Source organism: Pristis pectinata, chromosome 7 (assembly GCF_009764475.1).
Source record: "Pristis pectinata isolate sPriPec2 chromosome 7, sPriPec2.1.pri, whole genome shotgun sequence".
In the NCBI taxonomy this organism is placed as follows: domain Eukaryota; kingdom Metazoa; phylum Chordata; class Chondrichthyes; order Rhinopristiformes; family Pristidae; genus Pristis; species Pristis pectinata.
This window is the reverse complement of record NC_067411.1, coordinates 17,600,231-17,624,179: the sequence shown is the minus strand read 5'-3', so window position 1 is coordinate 17,624,179 and position 23,949 is coordinate 17,600,231. Positions and strand designations below refer to the sequence as shown.

Genomic DNA, 23,949 nt, shown 5'->3' with positions numbered 1-23,949 from the left:
CAGGATCTTTACATAGAGGGAGACACAAGAGACTGCAGATGCTGGAATATGGAACAACAAACAACCTGCTGCAGGAACTCAGCAGTCGAGCGGCATGCAGGGTTTCAATCCGAAATGTCGACAATTCCTTTCCTCCCACAGACGCTGCTCGACCTGCTGAGTTCCTCCATTCGCTTCTCACCTTCCTCCCAATTCCCTCCACTTCACAACATCCTTCGCACTCTGTCCTTACCCCTTCACTCAGCCTCTCCCCCACCCTTTCTCAACTGCCTTCCTCTACACATGCCCTCCTCCCACTCAGCTCCTTCTCCCCCTCAGCTCCCTCCCTCATTCCTACTCACCTTCTCAGCTCCCTTCTCTCTGCACCCTCTCCTTCACTCACCACTCCTTCTCAATTGCCCTCCCCCTCACCTCTCATCTCTCTCTGCTCCATCATTCACCTCATTTCAGCTGCTTCTCCTCCCTCAGCTTCCTCCTCCTTCACACTCATTCCCCTCCACTCACTGACCACCTCCCCCTCAGCTCCTTCTCTCCCCACCTAAACCCCCTCCCCCTCAGTTCCCACTCCTTCACTTGCAACTTCTCCCAGTTCACCATGTCCTTCTCCACCCCCCGCCCATCAAACCCCTCCCAATCAGCTTCTTCTCTCTCACTCATACCCTCCCACTCAGCTCCCTCCCACAACCTCTTACCCCTCTCCCCCTTTACTCAATTCCTCCTTTTCAGTTCCGTGCCCCTGAATAGCCTCTTCTCAATTCCACCCACCTTCACACACTCCCTTCCTCTCAGCTCTAACCCTTCACCTGCCCCCCTGTTTCAGCTCTCTCCTTCATCCAGCACCTCACGTCCCTCCCCTTCACTTACCCTCACCACCTAAGCTCCTTTGCCCTTCCCCTACCTTTTCAGCTCCACCCTTTTCACATTCCCACCCTCTTCACATCACCTTCCCCTCACACTCTTCCCTCTCTTTCCCTTCACACTGTCTCCTACACTTCTCTCCATTCACACCATCCCCCTTACCTCCCTCTCTTCACACCCTTTCCCCCTCACCTCTCTCCCGTCAACCTCACTTCCATCTCCTGTCCTCACAACCTCTCCTGTCCCTCACTTCCCTCTCCCTTCACACCCTTTCTCCTTCAACTACCTCTCTTTACACCCATCCCCCTCACCTCTCCCCCTTCAACTCTCTACCCCTCTTTCTCCACATCCTCTCCCCTTCACCCTCTCCTCACCTCACTCTCCCTTCCCACACCCTTTTCTTCACTTCCCTCTCTCTTAACACCCTCTCATCCTCAGTTCCTTCAACATTTGCACTCTCCTCAGCTCCCTCCCTCTGTTCCTTTTCACTCACCTCCTCTTAACTGGGTCTTGCCTCACTCACTCACTCCCCTCCCTCACTGTTCTCCCTGACCACCACACCTAGACCCTTCATTTAAACCCATCCATCTCAGCCTCTTCCCCTTCAGAGAGGTACAGACATCAGTCTTGTGCCTGACAAAAAAAGTCTACCATCACACACCATCTGGGTACACATGACGAACCCCCTCGGCTTATTATATCAGTGTTCTCATGGTTTCTGAGAGGCTGTGAAACTGCTGGGCAAAAAACACCCCCCACCCCTCAGGTCATGAACAAAACAGCAGTGGTGAGGGGCAGATAGAGATTTGAAGAAAGTTCCCATTGAAGGTTGTACAAGACGTTGGTGAAACTGCACTTGGAGTATTGTGTACAGTTTTGGTCGTCCTGTGTAGGAAATACATCATTAAAATGGACAGAGTGCAGAGAAGAGTTATAAGGATGTTGCCAGGACTCGAGGGCTTGAGTTATAGGGAGAGATTGGACAGGCTAAGGCTTTATTCCTCGGAATGTAGGAGATTGAGGGGTGACCTTATGGAGGTGTATAAAATCATAAGGTGCACAGACAGCGTGAATGCTCATAGCTTTTTTCCCTAGGGAAAGGGAACTAAAAACTAGAGGGTACAGGATTAAGGTGAGAGGTGAAAAATTTAACAGGGATCTGAGAGGCAACTTCTTCATGCAGAGGGAGGTGCATATATGGAACGAGCTGCCAGAAGAAGTGATTGAGGCAAGTTCAATAACAACATTCAAAAGACATTTGGAACAAGTACATGGATAGGAGGGGTTTAGAGGGATATGGGCAAAATGCGGACAAATGGGACCAACTTGGTGGGCACCATGGTCGGCATGGACCAGTTGGGCCGAAGGGTCTGTTTCCCTGCTGTATTACTCCATGACCCAAAGGTAAACTGGATCCACAGTTAACAGCAAACTAAGCAAAGCACAGTTTACTCCAATACCATGACTGAGCCAATGCATGTCTATTACCAAGTTAATAAATTGAAATGGAAAAATAAATTGCAGTGGTAGCTTTTAATTACAGCAGTACAGACAGCTCTTTACAGAACAAGATGTCAATAACCAAATCAAAAATGTGCCTCCTTTTCTCACTTCCCCATTTACAGACCCTGCTGGCTGGCTCTGCGGCAAGGCAATTACCTGGTGTATCTTTACACATTAACTCTTTCCTGCAAAGCTGGACTTCTCCCCAGTTGTCATGCTGAACAATATTTATTTTCCAGGACAACACCAATGCAGAAGGGGCAGTTTTTGACATGCAATGTAAAGCTTGCTGCTGTCAGGAAAAATTTGTAAATTAATAAACGTTATCCTGCTGAACAACTTGGTAAACTTTGGTAATTGATTGTGCATAGCTCATTGCCAGAATCTAACCTGGAACATAATGCAAACATGGCACCAATCTGCACAACCTAATACCACACCATTGTTTGTTCCTCCACATTGCCAACACTCAAAATATGTTACATTAAAAATTATGATGTGCACTACATCTCCTACCAGGTACAACATAGCATTTGACTTGGAAGGGGCTGATGTATAAATAGTGAGCCATTTGAGATTCTCAGAGTGCACAGGAGGAGGCCACTTAGCTTGTCGAGCTGGTTGCAATCCAAGTTCTCTAATCTCATTTCCCTGCTCATTCCCTAACTCCTACAATATTTTCCTCAATTAATGTTTTTCTAAACACCCCTTGAATGCCATAGCACAGTAGTTACTTCCTGGGGTGAAGTAATCCAAAAGTAGTTTTCTTTCAATTATCACCCAGGACTCCATGACAAACTAAATAAAATAAAACTGATTGTTCATAGGCAAACGAAGGGGAATAGGTAATCAAACCTATGTGTTCTTCTCCTCAATTGTTATTGTTAAAGACAAAGCTATCTTTTCTCATCCCCGTTCCCAACTATTGTTTCTGCCTCTTAATTATTTCCTTCTTTAAATACATTAACTGAATTTACACCAGTGATCTACAGCTGCATATTTTAGACCCCAGTTTAAATTTTGAGTAAAGATGTATTTCTCCCCCTGCATTTGCTTTTAATTGATTCCTTTTGAATCCTAAGAACTCCCATCTCCTTGTTCTGGATTGGTACGGTGGAGGGAATAGTTGATTTCTCTCCAGCCTCTTAATGGCATAGATAAGGTGCAGAGTAACAGTATTTTCCCCAGGGTAGGGGAGCCCAAAACTAGGGGGCATGGATTTATGGTGAGGGGGGAAAGATTTAAAAGGGACCTGTGGGGCAACTATTTCACACAGAGTATATGGAACGAGCTGTCAGAGGAAGTGGTTGAGGCAGGTACAATGGTATCATTTAAAAACCACTTGGATAGGTACATGGAGGGGAGGAGTCTGGAGGGATATGGGCCAAATGCAGGAAATTGGGACTAGCTAGATGGGTAATGCGGTTGGCATGGACCGGTTGGGCCAAAGAGCCTGCATCCATGCTGTATTACTCTATGATTCTAGGACATCCTGAATTAATCTTGTACTGAGGAAGTAAGACTTGGACTTTGCCCTTTAGACTGGTCTGAAACTTGTCAGAGTTCCTTGTCTTACTCTCTGTTAGGAAGACAGTGCGACCCAGGGCGACAATGGCTAACATGAAGGGAAATAATTTTAAGATGATTGGAGGAAGCCATAAGGGGGATGTCAGGGGTAAGTTTTTTTTACACAGAGAGTGGTGGGTGCGTGGAACGCACTGCCAGCAGAGGTTGTGGGGGCAGATACATTGGGGGCGTTTAAGAGACTCTTAGATAGACACATGAATCATACAGAAATGTGGGGCTATGTGGGAGGGAAGGGTTAGATAGATCTTAGAGCAGGATAAAATGTTGGCACAACATTGGAGGCCGAAGGGCCTGTACTGTGCTGTAGTGTTCCATGTTCTATGAAGTATCCCTGCATTGAAGCTGGCTTCCCTCCAAAATCTAAGGCACTGTTGGATTGCCAATGGAATGGTACTGTCACCTTGATAATTGCCAGGACAAATACAAGCAATAGCCTTCAGCCCTTGGGGCTTGATTCCCCATTCAATCAGATCATGGTTAACATTAGGGCCAGGCACGGTAGGGTAGCAGTTAGCGTAAAGCTATTACAGTTCCAGCGACCCGGGTTCAATTCCGGCCACTGTCTGTAAGGAGTTTGTACATTCTCCCTGTGTCTTGCGTGAGTTTCCTCCGGGTGTTCCGGTTTCCTCCCACATTCCAAAGACGTACGGGTTAGGAAGTTGTGGGCATGTTACGTTGGCGCTGGAAGCGTGGTGACACTTGCGGGCTGCCCCCAGAACACTCTATGCAAAAGGTGCATTTCACTGTGTGTTTTGATGTACATGTGACTAAACAACTTATCTAACTCAAATCCATTTCTCTACCCTGGTTACAAATTCTTGCTACCCACTGGAGAGCTATGGGAGAAAGAGGGAATAAGCCTTCTGCCTTTACAATGAAAAGGGAAGCTTTGTGATTCTCAAAGAAGAAAAATCAGTTGTGGATCCCATACCTTTCCAATTGTACATCACCTATTTGAGATACAGGGAGGAAGCACTGGGTTTTCAGAGAATGTGAAACTGGGCAGTAGAATGGATGGTGATGAAAATAGTTGTGAACTTCAGAAAGATGCAGAAAAGATGGAGGAATAAACAGAAGCATTGCAGTTGAAGTTCAATGAAGAGAAAGCCAGAGTGAACACTATTAATAATATTAAAAGGAAGTTGATACAGTACTTGAGGATGATGAACTCACAAATCATGGACAAAAACTGCAGTTGCAGCACTAAACACATCTCCTCTTTCAAAGGGTCACCACAAGAGCAACTGACTTGAAGGCTTCTTCGTCGTGGTCTTATGGCTCTATGATGCTTGCAACTCCTAATCAGGTTTGGAAAGAAAAATAGGGAGCATGGTTTAAAAGGAAGTACGGACTTGAGTGTGAAAAAGGGGCTTCCCTAAATAAACAGAAAGCCAAAAGGCTAATGAAAACCAATGTCTGGGTAGTGCCCACAAGATAAGGAGTTACGCATCCAATAACATCAACTGCTGCAGGATGGCTGCTAACAAAAGCTTCTGCATCACCTCCGTTCTTTCAACAGATGTTGAGTGAGTGGCTGAGTGTTTCCAGCATTCTTACCCTTTTATTTCAAGTTTCCAGCATCTGTATTTCTTTTGGTTTCTGTTTACAGCATCAACAATCAATGATTTTCAGACAAAGTCACAGATGTTTCTTTCATTCCTTGCATCTGGCAGGATGCCACATTCAGCACTTTTCTAGATGAAAACTTACAATATGCCAATCAGCTCACCTGACTTGAAAAGGTTCTCAACCAGTCTTCCTTGCTGTTCAGTCCTGCACGTTTTGATGTTCAACTAGTTCATTTTCTTCACAGCTCCAAGGAATCGGTTCATCAATCTCAGCCTGTCTGTTGGAGCATTAAAAATTAAAGTTGACTACTAACTTTAAATTGTTAAGTTTTCCATTCTGGGTATTCTGTTCTTAATAATTGATGGTGTTTAACCAAATAATTCAGTATTTTATTGACTGCTTAACTTTCATTTTTACTTATTGCAAAATCACATCAAAGAATTTACAACCAAGAAGGAAATCTGAACAACTTCAATTGACCCTTATCCCAGTTCTCTGCTGGTTTTTAAATGACCTTTAATATTCTATCTTTTCAAAATTCTTACACAGTTCCCTTGTAGATACAGTCTCAGTTCTTTTCTCACTTGGCACTTGTGACAGAGCATAACTCCAGGTGAAAAACAATTACTTGTGCTTTCCCACGAAATGTCGAAGAATTTAAACATTTTCAAGTTTTAAAACTCCTTCTGAAATCTAACTTGTACTGATTCCATGCAGAGTAAAGAAATGACATTTAACGTGCTGCTACTAACTTTATTTTCTGCCAATTCTCAAGAATTTTTTTCCCAGACATAAATCAGAGAATGTCAGATTGCTGAAGCAACAATATGCCCAAATGTGAGGGGATACAGGAAAATGATCAGAAAGAAAGATAAAGAAATAAGATGTGGAAATAAATGAGTGATTCTAGATCAATTTAAAAAAATCAAGATTTTTCTCTAACATTTAGTTAATCAATTCAAGAGATCTGAAGGCAGTTTCTTTTTGTTAATATAATTGGCATTCTACATATCTTCAGTATTTTTAAATCAATTTCAGTTATGCATCTCATTCTTGTTCTTTCTGTTCACATGAACACCAAGAAGAATTGGGGGAGCCAGTGGCTAGGCTAGCCCACCTGCTTTTGCTGCAGACCCATGAATAGAGTCCTGCTTAACCTTGCATGGTCCCATTATCTGGAACATGCTTATTGAAGCCTAACTGCTGTCCATTCCAGATCAGTGCTTTGCAACATAAAATCTATGTTTTGGAGGAGGGTCAAGCAAAGTTGGTGCAAATTGGCACTTCCCTGCCACAAAGACTCTCATTGAGTGGAGATGGTCATTGTCAAAGAGAACCAGAGAGTCATACAGAACAGAAACAAGCCCTTGGACCCATCAAGTCCATGCTGAACGTCAAGCACCCATTTACATTCATCCCATTTTATTGGGAAATAATACTCTCCCCACATTCCCACTAAATCACCCCATATTCTATCCCCACCTACACACTAGGAGCAACTTACAGTGGCTAATTAACTGACTAATCCTCACATCTTTGGATGTGGGACGAAACCAGAGCACCTGGCAGAAACCCACGTAGTCACTGGGGGAACAGGCAAACTCCACACAGACAGCACGAGTGGTTGGAATTGAGCCTGGGTCACTGGAGCTGTGAGACAGCAGCTCTACTGACTGTGTCACTGTCTGGCCCACTATATCTTGCACTTCTGTAGTGTGACAATTTCTTGTCACTTATCAGTCAAAAGACAATGTTGTCCAAGTCCTGCTGCATGTAGATATGGACTGATCCATTTGCTGAGGAGTTGTGAGTGGAATTGAACAACAGAATCGACTGCTGATTTTCTTGATGACAATTAACTTGGAGAATAAAAGAGCAGAACAGCAATGAGAGAACAAATGAAAGATAATTCTTTCTTTCAAATAATATCTTCATGATTTTAGAATGCCCCAACGCATCTTATAGCCAATGACATGCAACAGATAGAAGTCACCAGCCAATTTTTGCATAGCAATGGCCCATAATTAATGACTGAGCAATAGCTGTTAATGTGGATATAAAGGAGAAAGACCAGGGGCCCTATTTTAAGCACCACTGTGAATGGTCCTACCAATTCCACAGTTCAGCTGTTCATTCATGATTTGGGGAGCTCCTCCGTTTTGATTTCATAATGTGAAACATACATTTAAGACCTGTCAATTAATATTTGAGATGCCGTCTTTATGATCCCTGTGAGCACCGTAGTGTAGTGGTTAGCATAACGCTATTACAGCACCAGAGACCTGGGTTCAATTCCCGCCACTGTCTATAAAGGAGTTTGTACGTTCTCCCCATGTCTGCGTGGGTTTCCTCCGGTTTCCTCCCACATTCCAAAGACGTAAGGGTGAGGAAGTTGTGGGCATGCTATGTTGGCACCGGAAGCGTGGCGACACATGTGGCCTGTGCCCCAGAAAACTCTACGCAAAAGATGTATTTCACTGTGTATTTCGATGTACGTGTGACTAATAAAGAAATCTTATCTAACTTACTTTGAATATATTTGTGGCACAGAAAAAAATCTTACTTATTTCTGTGCTTCAAGTACCTCAGTAACAAACAAAAAAATGTATGCACTTCAACAGTATTTATACATTGATTCCCTGTGATAAAGGTTATTTGCGTGTGTATAAATAATAATATAGTGTATTAAGCCATTTAAAATATGATTAAACAAAATCCTTACATTTTAAAAAATAAACTGCTTCATTATCTCTAACGTCACCCAATTGATTTCCTCACTAAAATAGATTTGTAGTTTAATGTACTTTCTGCTCATAGTTCGAACAATGATAGACGATTCAAGGGAAGGAATGACGTCACACCTTCTCTGCATCCTGTCAGTCAACCAGGAGGGAATCTGGTTTTTGCTCACTGCTGTATCTTCATCCATCCTTTGTCACTGCCACACTATCCCACTGCACTCCTGGCCTGTCCAATTACTCTACTCTCCACAAGTGTAGGCTTATGTGAAATGCCGTGTCCCTAGCTCCCACCAAGTTCTGTTCACCTCTCTTCTCTGTACTTGCTAACCTACAATGGGTCCCTACGGAGCAACATGTCAATTTTAAATTTCTCATCCTTGCTTACAAACCCCTCACCCCAGCCTATCCCTCTAATTGTGTCCAACACCACTAGGGATATCTTAGTTTCTCTAATTATGCTGATCATTCCTGAATTTGAACCCTCTGTCCAAGGTGGCTGTTTCTTCAGCTGCCATGGCTCAAGGCTCTGGAGTAGCCTCCTGAAACCTTTCCACCTCTCTATCCTCCTTTAAAATGCTCCTTGAAAGTTATCTCTTTGACCAAGCTTTTGGTCAACTGCCATCTGTAGCTTAGTGTAAAATGTTGTTTGATAATGCTCCTGCAAAGCCCATTGGGATTTTTTGTACATTATAAATACATGCTGTTACATTTGCTCAAACTGGTTTGGGCATGTTTTTTTCTCAGCTGTTGGTTTGAGATTATTATTTGAAACGGTCTTTAACTGAAATTATCATTGTGAACGTAATTCTCATTTGCTGCACCATGGTGCTTATTTCCGAATACCTGCTGCCAACAGCCTTGTGCTCAAACAAAGCTATATGATGAAGATAATGAGATCCTTGATGCAGAAAACAGATTGTTTTTATAAAGGATTAAAATGCTCAGCTCCTAATCTCAACTGCCTGTGAAGTTCACAAAAGTCCCAAGGCACCATTCTTAAAATAAGTCTATTCTTTAAAGAAAAAAAATGAATCTGAGCAATATCAGTGGAGTCAACGCAAGGTTGCCCAGGCATTTGCTCAGGTTTGACATCTTTTAGCATGGAGCTGATGTTCAGGTTAAACCTGAGATAGCCGAGTTGCCCTTCTAATCTAAACCTTCTCTCACAATTTATCATCCATTTTCTTGACTGAGGTAGAAGCTGGGAAGAATTACAAGAGCACAAGAAAAGAATTCTCAACAGGGACAGGAAAAGACTGTCCGGCTAAAAGGTGATTTAGCTCACCAATTTTATACTTCCTGCAAGATGGATTTTCTCCGATTCCAAAAATATACCTGGTACATTACTTTTGACATTATCAACCTATCAGTTTTTCAACCAGACAGCTTTGCTGGTAGAAATCAAGAATAATGGGCTGTGATTTTAAAATTAGAGGCAGGCCAATTTGACATGAAATCTGGAAGTACTTTCTTCAAGGAAAGAATAGGGGAACCTGGAACTTTGTCTCTTCTAAAAGCTTGTGGTTGCTGTCTCAACAGACATATTTAATATTATGACTGACAGGTTTTTATGAAGGGAGGGTGAGAAAGGAAATAGGGTAAAAACAGGTAAATGTAGCTGAAGTTCAGATCAATCACAATATAATTGAATGACAAAATGGCCTACTCTTGTTTCTAATATGTCTCCTTTAAATGTAATTTTCATTCATTTAAATTTCTGGTCCAACTAGCCGGATATCTAAATTTACCCGACTCGATAAGCTCACTACTGCTCGTCTTTACATCGCAAAAGCCAAGCTACTTGCCCCAACTAGCCCAGTCAGTTTGAATGTCCTTTACGAGCCTTCTCTCACCCTTCTGCATCTAACATAGCAGAATATCCCCCTATTCCTTGAAATATTGAATACAATTTCCATACCTCTCTCCCATCAAACCCCTTCATAATCTTAGAAGGTCTCTATTAGACATTCCTACAGTTTTCCCCTTTTCTCAAGAAGTGCCAGCTTGCTCAGCTTTTCATTATACCTCCAGTTCTGGTATCATCTCTGTGAATCTACTTTGCACCTTCTCCCTCATCGTTTTGTCCTTTGGGTAATATGGAAAATAAGTGCACAGTGCACAAAGTGTGGTCCAAACAAGATTCAAATTGCTTAACATGTCACCTCTACTTTTCAATTACATTCTTCTAGAAATGAAACCCAGTGCTTAGTTTATATCTTTTTATAGTTATGGTAATCCGTGTTGTTATCTTATATGAACTATATATCAATTGACTTCAATGGAATGAATTTCATAGGCAATATGCTGATAGGACGATCTAGCACTTTTAGTGCTACCGATCGGGAATTAATTTCAAGGCATCGGAAAATAAGAGCCTGAACAGCATGGAGGAAAAATGGACTCTTGAGGTATAGATACATAATTCACGGAAGATAATGACACAGATTACTTTAGCCTTTAGTGTTCCTGATTGGGGTTTAATGACTATGCACATGTGGCTCCTTATTCTTCCTACCAGAACACATCACCTTGGAAACATTTATACTTAAGTTGTTTGTCCATTATGAAAGTTTTTTACCACCTTCTCAGTTTCTATAAAGCACAGTTCCCAATTTGGAGCTGTGGGCTAATTTTGACATCGTACTTCTGATTCCTAAATCCAAATCATTAATGTAAATTGAATTAAGTCAGAAATCTCGGTACAGTACTGTTGGAAATGGTGTGTCTGGGATGAGTTCTCAAATCAAGACTCTGCTTACTCATGCAAATGGATACAAAAGATCCCATGGGTCTCATTGGAAGCAAAGAAGGGATTCTCTTGATATCCTGGCCAAAATTTATCCCCCAATCAACACCTTAAACTGAAAATCTGATCATCACCTCACTCATTTTCCTGGGGATTTTTTTTGTGTAGAAATTACATATTGTGTTTCCCACTTTACAAGAATGAAAGCGTGTTGCATTTCTGGAATCTAGAATACATTTTTAAACCAAAAACTTTCTTGGCTTGAGGTGGATGTCAAAGATCTCCATGGCACAATTCCAAAAAAAGGACAGGGCAGCTCTCCCCATTGTCCTGACCAATATTTACCCCTCAGTCAACATCAGCAAAACTGTATATCTGAATTTAATAACATTATCATTTATGGGACTTTGAGTGTGCATGTTGGCTGCCATGCTTCTGAAATTATTTCATTGCCTGTAAAGCTCTATGGACACCCAGACATATGAATGCAAAATATTTCTTTCTTTAAAGTGTCCCATTGGCTGTAAAATGTCTTGGGATATCCTGAAGTTCTTTTGTTCCTGCCCAGCAAACAAACTCACTGGTTTGGAATTTTGGATAATTGTGCATTAGGTGTCTCTATTCCAGAGTGAACTTTAGCACTTATCTTCACTGCTGTGAAACAGAAGGCGATGTGGGCATAATGCCTTTAACAAATGTGCAACAGGTAGTCAAATCTGAGCAAGCCTCTATCTGAACATGCAAGAAACTTTCTCATTGTGAGCCAAAAAATGGCAATGAATACAACTCCTAGCCACTGCCCCACAAGCTTTCCTTTCTCACACTCACCCTCCACCTCTTCATAACTGGTCTCCCAAGTTGGAAATTAATCAGCGTAAGCTTGTATTCAGTGTTAATGCAAAGATAGTGGTACAGCATTTCCTCAGAAAGGGGGTTAATAAGGAAGGTATGCTTTAATTTTGATAACGTACTGTTTCAGACTATTTATTGATGGCCTCACCTTCCCACGAACAGGGAGCTCATTGATTGCAGGCTCCTACGCACAGAGCTGCATGGTGTAGTATTTCACTATGGTGCAAGAAAAGGCATTTTTTTAAAAGGCAATCTTCAATGGGTCAAGTTCACGAGGAATGAACTGATCCGTAAAAGATTTGGGAGCAGGAAGCCCCATCAATCTTAACTTCTGTTTTGCCACACTTTTCAGTGGGCTTTTGTTACAAAGATGCCAGGCACTATCATCAAATCATTCCATTGTAAAGTGAGACAGTGGTGCATTTAACAGAATAGATGGCACCTTTAACCTAAATTCCCAAGCCATTGGACTTATATTTCATATACTGATATAACAATGACAATGAGACTAATGAGAGCTAATTCTGACCCAGCAGGTCTCTCTCACCAGTGAATCACTCTCATCAAGCACATGCCTCTAATTTGGAAGATCTTTCTCTCTTTTATTTTGTTTCATGTGTGGCCTTTGCCTGGCAACAAACTTCTTACTTCCCGCAGCACCAGCCCCAGGCTTGCTGCACTTTGCTGTTGAAAGGAAAACTGCTTGAACATTTGCTTTTTCTTTTTAAAAAACTTCATTTTCCAGCTTGTGAGTGCCAGCATCACATTATTAGGTACTATTAACAAGTATCGCCCAAAGCATCCTATTTCTTCTTAAGTGTCTATTGAAGGAGAGTAATTTTTGAGCATGATGAGAGAACACACATATATACAGAGTTCTGGCTAATTTTGCCCCAGGAATAATTGTGTATTATGATTGGCATATAAAACATCACCCACCATGCGCACACACACACACATATATATGTGTGTGTATATATATATATATATATATATATATAGGGCAGGCATGGTAGTGTAGCAGTTAGCGTAACACTATTACAGCGCCAGAGACCCAGGTTCAATTCCAGGCACTGTCTGTAAGAAGTTTGTACGTTCTCCCTGTGACTGCGTGGGCTTCCTCTGGGTGCTCTGGTTTCCTCCCACATTCCAAAGACGTACGGGTTAGGAAGTTGTGGGCATGCTATGTTGGCGCCGAAGCGTGGCGACACTTGTGGGCTGCCCCCAGAACACTCTACACAAAGATGTATTTCACTGTGTGTTTCGATGTACATGTGACTAATAAAGATATCTTATCTTATATACAGCCCCCCTCTCTCACACACACACACAGAAACACACAGGCATACATATATGGCCCTCTCTCTCTCTCACACACACACACAGGCATACATATATGGCCCTCTCTCTCTCTCTCACACACACACAGGCATACATATATGGCCCTCTCTCTCACACACACACACACACACATATATATGGCCCTCTCTCTCTCTCTCACACACACACACACACACACACACACACACACAGGCATACATATATGGCCCTCTCTCTCTCTCTCACACACACACACAGGCATACATATATGGTCCTCTCTCTCTCTCTCTCACACACACACACACACAGGCATACATATATGGTCCTCTCTCTCACACACACACATACATATATGGCCCTCTCTCTCACACACACACAGGCATACATATATGGCCCTCTCTCACACACACACAGGCATACTTATATGGCCCTCTCTCACACACACACACACACACACACACAGAGGCATATATATATGGCCCTCTCTCTCTCTCTCTCACACACACGGAAACACCCTTCACTTCATGACACAAACTGCATTTTCCAGCTCACCTATTTCACAAGACAGGAGGATCTGGTGAATTTTAGAAGCTGCTGCTGAACTTCTCTTTCCAGCTTTATGATCCTTCTGCATGACTCCCATGTAGTCTCATCAAAGATAGAAACACACAACAAAAGTGTCTTTATCTTTATTACAAATCTCTCCTGTATCTCTCTGTACCAAAGCATTATCAGCAAGTGTTTTCGAATTGGAAGAAAAAAACTCTCAACAGAACAAAAATCACAAGGCAACAATATATTTTTTATTATTATTGCTTGCCAATTGCCTTACCCATTGAAAATTTGCAGTTATTACTTTCCTTACACTTCTGCATACACTGCAATTTGATCTCAATTCTGAACCAACACTGTACGACTGCTTAGTTTTAACTTTTATCCTGCTCATATTACTTAATTACATGGTCACCTGCTTTGGTGGTTTCATTCAAGATATAAATGCAGTACCAAAGATTTAAATAGGAGTTTTATCTCTTTTATTAAATTGATAATATATCGCAAGTTTTTGAGTTACTATTGTGGGGTAGGGAGTAGGAAGCTGTTTATATATTGTACAAAGTGCTGTTTGCACAGCCTGTTGCTGAGGAGCAGTCTTGCCCAGGCAGTGGCTTCCCTAGCTGAACATGCCTGCTGGGACAGCTAGTTTTACAGCTGATCTGGCAGCTCGCCACCAGCCACAGAAGACCTTTGCTGCAAAATGCAATGCAAACATCCCACCGGTGGCAGTGCAGTGAATAGTAATTTGTAACAGGAAGTCCTTATTGCCAGGTAATAGCCTCCATCACAACAGGGACTGCACTTCAAAGGTACCTTCTCAGCTGAAAAGCACGTCATTATGGAAGAACAAGTTACTAAAAAACACATTTTTTGGTCATTGTCACACTGCTCTTTGTGGGAGTTTGTTGTATATTGACTGGCTGCTATTTTTCCCACCATACAACAGAGATTACACTTTAAAAGTGGCTCATTGGTTATAACCTGCTTTGCGACATCTTTAAAAGTATTATAATAATCTAAGACTTCGGATTTTGCACTCTTTGAGATGTCCTGAAATAGGAAAGATGCTTTATAAAAGGCCAATTCTAACTATATGCAGCAACCACATACAATATTATTTTCATTATCTTTCATCAAACGATTCTTCTGCCTATATTTTAATTCATACCAACTCCCAGGTAGCTGCCACCAATGTGTTCCAAGCTCAGCAATGCCTTGATTTAAAAATTCCCCTCAGTGTATTCAAAATCCGTGACACTTTCATTTTCCTCCAGTCCAACTAACATCAGGCAGCATCCACTGATGACTTAAAACATTAACTTTGTTTCTCTACATAGGTTGCCTGATCTGTTCAGTATGTACAGCAATTGTTTTTAAATTTTAGATTTGCAGCATCCAGAAGGTTTTGCATGTCAAACCCTCTATGATGTCTGTGTTCTTTCAATTCTGACTCCTTCTCCTTACCACTGGGGGCTGTTTCTGCATATGTCTGGGCCTTAAGTTGGAATTTTCTGCCTAAAACTTTCTACCTCTCTCATCTCCTTCACGAAACACTTTAAAACTTAGTTCTTAGACCAACATTATGAATGCCATTTCTAATATTTGCAAACATGCTCAGTGTCAGAATTTGTCTCATTATGTTCCTTGAAACCTTTTCGAACACTTTACAAATAAATAATACAATAAAAGTATTGCTGTTGTAGAAATTTAGGAGAGGAGAAAATGAAGAAAATTTATGAAACTTTGTCTTATATTGCAAATGATTGGCACATTATTTACAGTCATGAAAGGTGCATCAGCAGTTATGTGTTCTTATGGATGTCCCTTTGCATGTTAGGCCTATATAATCAACACTGGTAAAGTTAAAGAAAAAAACTGCATTTCTGTTTTTCACAGTTAGGCTTTAGAATCATAGAATCATAGAACAATACAGCACAATACAGGCCCTTTGGCCCACCAGGTTGTGCCGACCTTCAAACCACTCCAAAGACGATCTAACCCCTTCCTCCCACATATCCCTCCATCTTAAATTCCTCCATATGCTTATCTAACAAGCCATTGAACTTAACCAACATTTCAGCCTCCACCACCACCCCAGGCAGTGCATTCCATGCACCAACCACTCTCTGGGTGAAAAGCCTCCCTCTGACATCTCCCTTGAACTTCCCACCCATTACCTTAAAGCCATGCCCTCTTATATTGAGAATTGATGCCCTGGGAAAGAGGCGCTGGCTGTCCACTCTATCTATTCCTCGTAATATTTTGTATACCTCTATCATGTCTCCCCTCATCCTCCTTCTCTCCAATGAGAACAGCCCTAGCTCCTTTAGTCTCTCCTCAAAATCCATACTCTCTAATCCAGGCAGCATCCTGGTAAATCTCCTCTGCACCCTTTCCAATGCCTCCACATCCTTCCTATAATGAGGCAACCAGAACTGGACACAGTACTCCAAGTGTGGTCTAACCAGAGTTTCGTAAAGCTCTTCGCGGCTCTTAAACTCTATCCCACGACTTATGAAAAGCTAACATCCAATAAGCTTTCTTAATTACCCTATCTACCTATGTGGCAACTTTCAGTGATCTGTGGATATGAACCCCCAGATCCCTCTGCTCCTCTACACTGCCCAGAATCCTGCCATTTACCTTGTATTCCACCTTGGAGTTTGTCCTTCCAAAGTGTACCACCTCACACTTCTCTGGATTGAACTCCATCTGCCACTTGTCAACCCAGCTCTGAGTCCTATCAATATCCCTCTGTAAGCTTCGACAGCCCTCCACACTATCCACGACACTACCCATCTTTGTGTCATCTGCAAACTTGCTAACCCACCCTTCCACCCCCTCATCCAAGTCATTAATAAATATCACAAAAAGTAGAGGTCCCAGAACCGATCCCTGTGGGACACCACTAGTCACAGCCCTCCAATCCGAATGCACTCCCTCCACCACAACCCTCTGCTTTCTACAGGCAAGCCAATTCTGAATCCACACGGCCAAGCCTCCCTGGATCCCTTGCCCTCTGACTTTCTGAAGAAGCCTACCATGTGGAACCTTGTCAAACGCCTTACTAAAATCGATGTAGACCACATCTACTGCACTACCCTCATCAATCTTCCTGGTCTCCTCAAAGAACCCCATCAGGCTTGTGAGGCAAGATCTTCCCTTCACAAATTCATGCTGGCTGTCCCTAATTAGTCCATGATTCTCTAAATGATAGTAGATCCTATCTCTTAGAATCCTTTCTAGCAGCTTACCCACCACAGACAGAAGGCTCACTGGTCTGTAATCCCCTGGACTATCCCTACTACCTATTTTGAATAAGGGGACAACATTCGCCACCTTCCAATCCTCCGGTACCATCCCCGTGGCCAACAAGGACTCGAAGATCCTAGCCAACGGTTCAGCAATCCCCTCCCTCGCCTCACGAAGCAGCCTGGGGAACATTCCGTTAGGCCCCGGGGACTTATCTGTCCTAATATTTTCTAACAGCTTCAAAACATCCTCTCTCTTGATATCTACATACTCTGGAACATTACCCTTACCAACACTGCCCTCAGCATCATCAAGACCCCTCTCCTTGGTGAATACTGAAGAGAAGTATTCATTGAGAACTTCACCCACTTCCACAGCTTCCAGGTACATCTTCCCACCTTTGTCTTTAATTGGACCTACCTTTACTCTAGCCATCCTTCTGCTCGTCACGTATGAGTAAAAAGCCTTGGGATTCTCCTTAACCCTACTCGCCAAAGCCTTTTCACGTCCCCTTCTCCTTCTTACATACATCCTTCTTTACATACAACATGAATCAAAAGTCTTTCCATTGTGTTCAAAATGTAATTAGAACTACCTTAATGTTATGCGTGGGCTATTAATTCTATCCTGGGCAACATGCATTTCAAGTCTGATGAAGTGCATTTACAAAAAGACCTTGTTCAGTATTCTTTGTTAATTCAATAATAAGGAAGCTGCAGTGATGATCAATGTGACATTTTCACACATTCTTCTTTGCAAATTGGGTAAAATGTCGAGAGCAAGAGTCATGTGTGAATTCTGGGTTCTCAGAAGGATGAGGAGAAACCGAACCTCAAGAGAGCGGATACTGCACAAATGATTTTGAAACTAAAGTATGCAAGCCATCAAAATGCAGTGCTGCAGCTTTTGATTCCCATTCAGTGTCAGCGCACTGCTCTGTGGTGCATACACAGTTCAGCAAATACAGAGGCTGAATTAACCGGCTCAATGCAAATCAGCAGTCCCATAGAGATGCAGTTCACAAACTAATCCAATGCCTGCAGAGTTTGAAAGAAGCAAGTTAACAATCCCCAGCATCTGGCTTTCAGGGAGCACCATGGGGATATATGAGGTCACCAGAAGCAGTCCAAACACTAAACCAGCTTTAGGTGCAGGGCCTTATCTCTGAATCTTTGGAAAAGTTTTATTTTGTGAAAAATCCGATACTGATTTTAGTGCAGTTCACAGAGTCAGCCATGTAAACACAGACAGGAATCTTACAAAGATCTTTTATATTCTTCCATGCTAAGATCTTCTTCATTCTATGGCTCGGGCTGGAAGAGAGCCTCATAACATCATTTGCAATCACATTATACACCCTGTACTTCACATCATATTCTACTCCAGATGACTGCCAGAAACTCTGTTGGTTTGTGGTTTAGTGTACTTAAGCCTAACAAATATTGAAATTAAGCCCTCTGTAACTGGCAGAGAATAAATGGCCAACTTGAACAAGACCTGGAAATCTTGAGAATTCTCAATGTTTCCGGTACAGCACCACCAGCAGAAATGATCAAGTCAATGGAAGTAATATTCAGAAGGAAGTTAGCAATGGCAGCTGGATCGACATCATTAATTTTACACAATTTCCCCAAAGTTGCGACAACCATCAGCCAAAGAAATCAACACCACTTCAAAGTTTTGCCGTCATTGCTAATGCTACATTGCAAAGGAAAAGACTCAATGAACTTCCAAAGACAGGCATAGGAATTGAAAGTAAGGTTACCCAAACACAGTCTGCCATACTCTCTCAGGCATGACCCCAATGAATTACAGAAGAAATACAAACCAAAGCTTATTTTATAGCTTATTTCTAGAAAGATAGAATTGAAAGGCATGAAAGCTATACGAAACCTGTGTTAAACATTGATTAGATAAATTTTAAAGCACTAGATACAGTTTTAGTCACTACATTACGAAAGTAATACAGAGGCACTGGTTCGGAGAAGATTACAGAGATGATGTCAGAAATACAAAGAAATACATCAGGAAAGATGAACAGAGTGGGTCTCTTCTCCCTTAAGTAAAGAAGTGAGCCAATAAAGTTCTTTAAAATGATGAAAGGTTCTGCTAAAGAATGCAGAGAGAATGTTGCCACATGTGGAGAAGAGCATACTATGAGACCATCACCAAGAGATCCTGTAGGAAATTCAGAAGAAACTTTACAGAATTTTGAACTTGCCACCACAGGAAGTGTTTCAAGTGAATAGCATAGGTGTTTTCAAGGAAACTCTGGATAAGCATATGAATGAGAAGGGAATATAACTAGCTGAGGTGAAAAGAAGTGCAGGTGTTTGTCAGATTCTCCTGACACTGTGATCTTTGAAAAGGTAATGGTCAATTGATCCAATGCTGCAAGACTTACAAGTAGAGCAAGAGTGCTGATCCTGTGAACATTTGAATGCAACCATGGAGTACACTCGGTGGCAGGTTGCCAGACAGAATGGAAAGGGTGCAAGAGAGGAGAAAGGAGGAGGGAAAGTGTCAAGATTAACCTAGAAAAGGAAAGTCATAGACAAAAATCCTCGCTCAGCATCATGAGGTAGCCCACTTGTTCTTCCAGAGGTCATTAAGCATCTACATGGACAAACAAGCTTTTGCTCTCTGACCCTCCATTTTTCTTGGGTGGTAAGTCAGGGATCTGCTTTTCAAACTCAACATGACCCGAAGGTGGACAGATTTTTCACAGTAAAATCCACACCACCTTGTTGTGATTTTCCATTTGCTTACACGATAAAAGGTTTCTGTTATTAGATCAGTAAGCTGCACAAGGAAGTTCTACATTAATCAATGTGGCTCGGTAGGAACAAAATCAAGCATTTGAGTTGGGCTTTTCATCCGGGAGAACAAGTGATTCTTCATGGCCAAAGCAAAACTTGTTGAGTTCATAGGTCGCCCTGCTCTGATATTTGGCTTCATATCATAAACGAAAGCATAATCCCTCCAAAATGGCCGTTAAGTAAGGATCAATCTTCCTGATTTTGAATTCTACTCAAAGCACTCAGTGCTTTGGACAAACTGGGTACTCACGCACCCAGATTAGAAAAATTTGGGCAGATCTTTCTTTGAAGTCACTGGAATTTTTGACATTCAAACTGGAACACAACTCAATCATGACCTTGAACGAGGATCAGCAAGGATGGGCTTTAGCCTGTCGTATTCCAGGGGATGAAATCCAAGCTGAAATTGTAGAATTGAATATCAAATTAAATATATAACAGGCTGGACAATTTTACCCCCATAGCCTTCTTTTCTGCATAACTATCTTTTTAGTTTTTAAACACAATGAGTATGAATGCAAAATATTGCTGCCTAGTTTTGGGTGGAAGGGAATAATTTTACCAACAATCGAAGTAATCCCTTCCTTGCAAGGAAAAATGATTGGTTTATCTTTCAAAATGTTCAATGACCTTCCACAAGGAGTTTAAAAAAGCAACTAAATCCAGCATTGCATACCAAGCTTAACTCAATACAACTGTTGCAAAGAGGGTGAAAGGACAACAGGAGTACCATGGTTATGTTATTGGACTAGTGCAGAGATCTGACTGAAGATCAAATGCCACATCAGCAACTGGGAAACTGAGTATGGAATAAAAAGCTAGCGTATTGTAATGTATCAAACCCACCCTCCCTGATTCAGTAATGTCCTTCAGGAAAGGAATCCTTAGCTGGTGTGATCCATATGTGATTCCAAGCCCCACAGGAACGCAGTTGACTCCTTGTTGCCTTCTTAAGTATCTGCAGATATTCAGTTCAACAGGAATTATGCATGGAAAATCAATGCTCCCCTCTCTGATGACACCCAAAATTCATGATGTAATTTTCTCTGGCAATTTTTTACCCTTCCCGCTGATCCTTGCAAGGGGGTTATTCTTGTGGACGCAGGATGCTGAGGTACGTGCCTTTTACATGTGCATCACAGTTAATTCTGCTATGAGTTGGTATCATAGATGGGCTCAACCATATCCTAACATGAGTCACACCTTGTGGGAATTGTTTAAATTGGTGCTCTGGCAGCCTATGTACCTTTCCAACCTCTTGAAAAGGGCTATGAGTGAGGAACAGAGATATGCCAAACCACCAAGGACCTGTCCCTCACAACCTTAAACCCAAATGGAAAATTATGTAGGGTTACAAAGGATATACAGCACAGACACAGATCATTTAGTCCAAACAGTCTATACCAACACTAGATGGTCCCGTTTGATGTACCCACACACAAAGTGTGTGGGTACATCAAACCTCTTTTTCCCATTTTCTTCATATGCTTGTCCAATCTCCATTTAAGGCATCACATTGTGGTGGGATTGATGATGTTGGCAGGTGATGGGAGCAGTTGGGGGAAAATCTGGCACATAAACCAAGATGCAACCCTTGCATTGTTTGCTGGTCTCTGAATCGGTACCAGATGCATCATGGTGTGCCAGTCTTTGATAAACACACTGGTTTTTCACTGACACCAGGAACAATGAGTCAGAATCTGCAGTACCATTTGTACTTCATGTAGATTTAAGAAATAAATCCTGTTGTGACTGTTGGGGAGAAGCATCAGATCAGCCTCTGCACAAAATCAACAGGATTTCTCAATCAATTTTAAAACTATCCTGTTTTGACTCGTTACTGACGAACATGTCCGGTGAGGAATCTGATGTGCGGACAGGTGGTTCCCTCTTGGGACATCCTTGGCATAGTTTTGGCTTTGCCAAGAAGCCCAGCTGGATACAGCACACCAGGGCGTAGTCTCACAGCCACAAAATACAATGCTGGCAAAGGTCACAATGCTTAGCTGCATGAATATTTACTATCTTGTGTCTTGCCTGCTTTTAGAAAAAGAGTAGGATTGTTTTCACTGAAAAAGCAGCAAAACACGCAAAGAAGATTCCATGTGTGAACGAAAACTCCAATACAACAAAACTGAGATAAACAGTATGATTAAAATGAAATAGATGCACCTGTTAACAACTATTTTAGGTCTTAATTGCCAAATGTTTCTGCCTCTTTCTGTCACTTAGCTATTCACAAAATAAGAAAATTTTACTTGGGAATGAACACAAATCCTTCTCCCATCAGGGATACACTGCAGCTGTAGTTCATTGAACAAAGATCTTCCTTTGTCAAGCAATAATCAAAGTGCTGGTCAGGCAGCTTCTGTGGAGGGAAATAGGCAGTCAACAATTCGGGTTTCGACCCTTTGAACTGGGAGGAAAACTTCTTCAAAGTGGCACGTCTTGAAGAGACTTTACAGTGGAAAAGCAAAATGAAGACGTAAGAGACTGGAATCTGGAGCAACAAAAAGGTGCCGGAGGAACTCAGCGGATCAGGCAGCATCTATGGAGGGAAATGGACTGTCGACGATTCGGATCGAGACCCTTTATCTGGACGGGGGTCTTCTTGTGGACCTCCTTCACCACTGAGCTATATGTTTACCAAACAGGAGGTCAAGAATGGATCTTTCTGTTCGGGAACAACCCAGAAGTGGGAGTCAAAAATTCACCATTTTGACACCAGTAAGGAATCTGATGTGCAGACAAGTGATTCCCTCTTGGGACATCCTAGGCATAGCTTTGGCTTTGATGAGCAGCCCAGCTGGATATAGCTCACCAGGGCATAGTCTCACAGGCTCAAAATACAGTGCTGGCAAAGGTCACAGAGCTTAGCTGCATGAATACTTACTATCTTATGTCTTGTCTGCCAAGTATTTCCCTAATTTCATTCGGAAAAACTTCTCCATAATCTGTCTGGGAGTCTAGAAGAATCTGTGGTTCTGGCTTCAAAGGGTGAGCAAGGAAGGAAGAAACCCTCAGGAGTCCTAGAACAATTTCATAGCTACTCTGATTGTAACCTCAGTTCCTCATTCCTGTCTACCCCTGTAACCTTTCACCCCCTTGCTTACCAGCTACCTCTCTACTTCTGCCTTAAAAATATTCAAAGACAATTGGCCTTTGAGGAAGGGACTTCCAAAGACTCACAACACCCTGATAAGAGGGGTGAAAAGTTTCAGGGGTAGACAGGAATGAGAAACTAAAGTTAGCCATGAATAGCCATGAATTACCTGGTTTGAGGTTCTCCTACAAGAAGAAATATCCTCTCCACTGAGGTTTCCCTGAATTTCAGCATCTGAAGTTCTCTTTTGATTTTCATTTTCAGGTGAAGTGGTTCACTGCTCTCATGGGCGATAAGCAAAATGAACTACGGTTGCTTTAAGGATTAGACAATGTTAATTTTTAAAACTGCATTTAAGGGATTAAACATAAAAGGTATGATATTAGGGTCACGTGGACAACTGGCAAATCTGGAAGGGGTTCAAAAATCTGGAAGGGAATCACTGATTGAAGGAATATTCCTTCCTCTCTACACCTGCCCCACTCCTGTTTGAGGGGCCAAGTTGCCTACTCTAGCTCCTAATTTGTAAATCCATTTGTCCGATTAATGACTTGACATGAAACATTAAATCTCTTTCTCTTTCCACAGCTACTGTTGAGTGTTTCCAGCATTTTCTGTTTCAAACCTCTTCATTTTAATAGCTGACATCTTTTTCTCTTTCTCTTAGCAAATCCAGAGATGTCAAAAGTATTGTTCCTGAAATTATCCAACATTGCAACTTTGGGATTCCTCCTCAGGTCTGTGAGGCTGAGAGATTGGATGCTCCCTCAACCTTCAGGAGACTTTTTTTTGTACATTACATTTGTTTCTCCTTCTGTTCCTTTTTCCATATCTTTTCCATTACTGGATTAGAAACTAAAATCACAAGGGAACCGACAGAATAGCATGGCTTCATAAGAAAAGTTTGGATTAGATTTTCATGCATGCAAAGTTCACATTTATAAATAACAGGTGTTCAATATTAAAGGAATGATTCATGTATAGTTTTAAATTGATGAATATTTCACAGCACATCTTAAACCTGATTAAAATCATTCATAAAAA

General features: G+C 41.8%; 1 protein-coding gene across 1 annotated transcript in view; it reads right to left on the bottom strand.

Moving 5' to 3' along the window:
• tenm3 (teneurin transmembrane protein 3) overlaps window positions 1–23,949 on the bottom strand; it is a 712,909-nt gene that overhangs the window by 606,472 nt on the left and 82,488 nt on the right. Inside the window, exon 2 of the mRNA XM_052020035.1 lies at window positions 5,678–5,794. The gene's annotated coding sequence lies outside the window, so the exon portion shown is untranslated. The remainder of the gene's footprint in view (window positions 1–5,677; window positions 5,795–23,949) is intronic.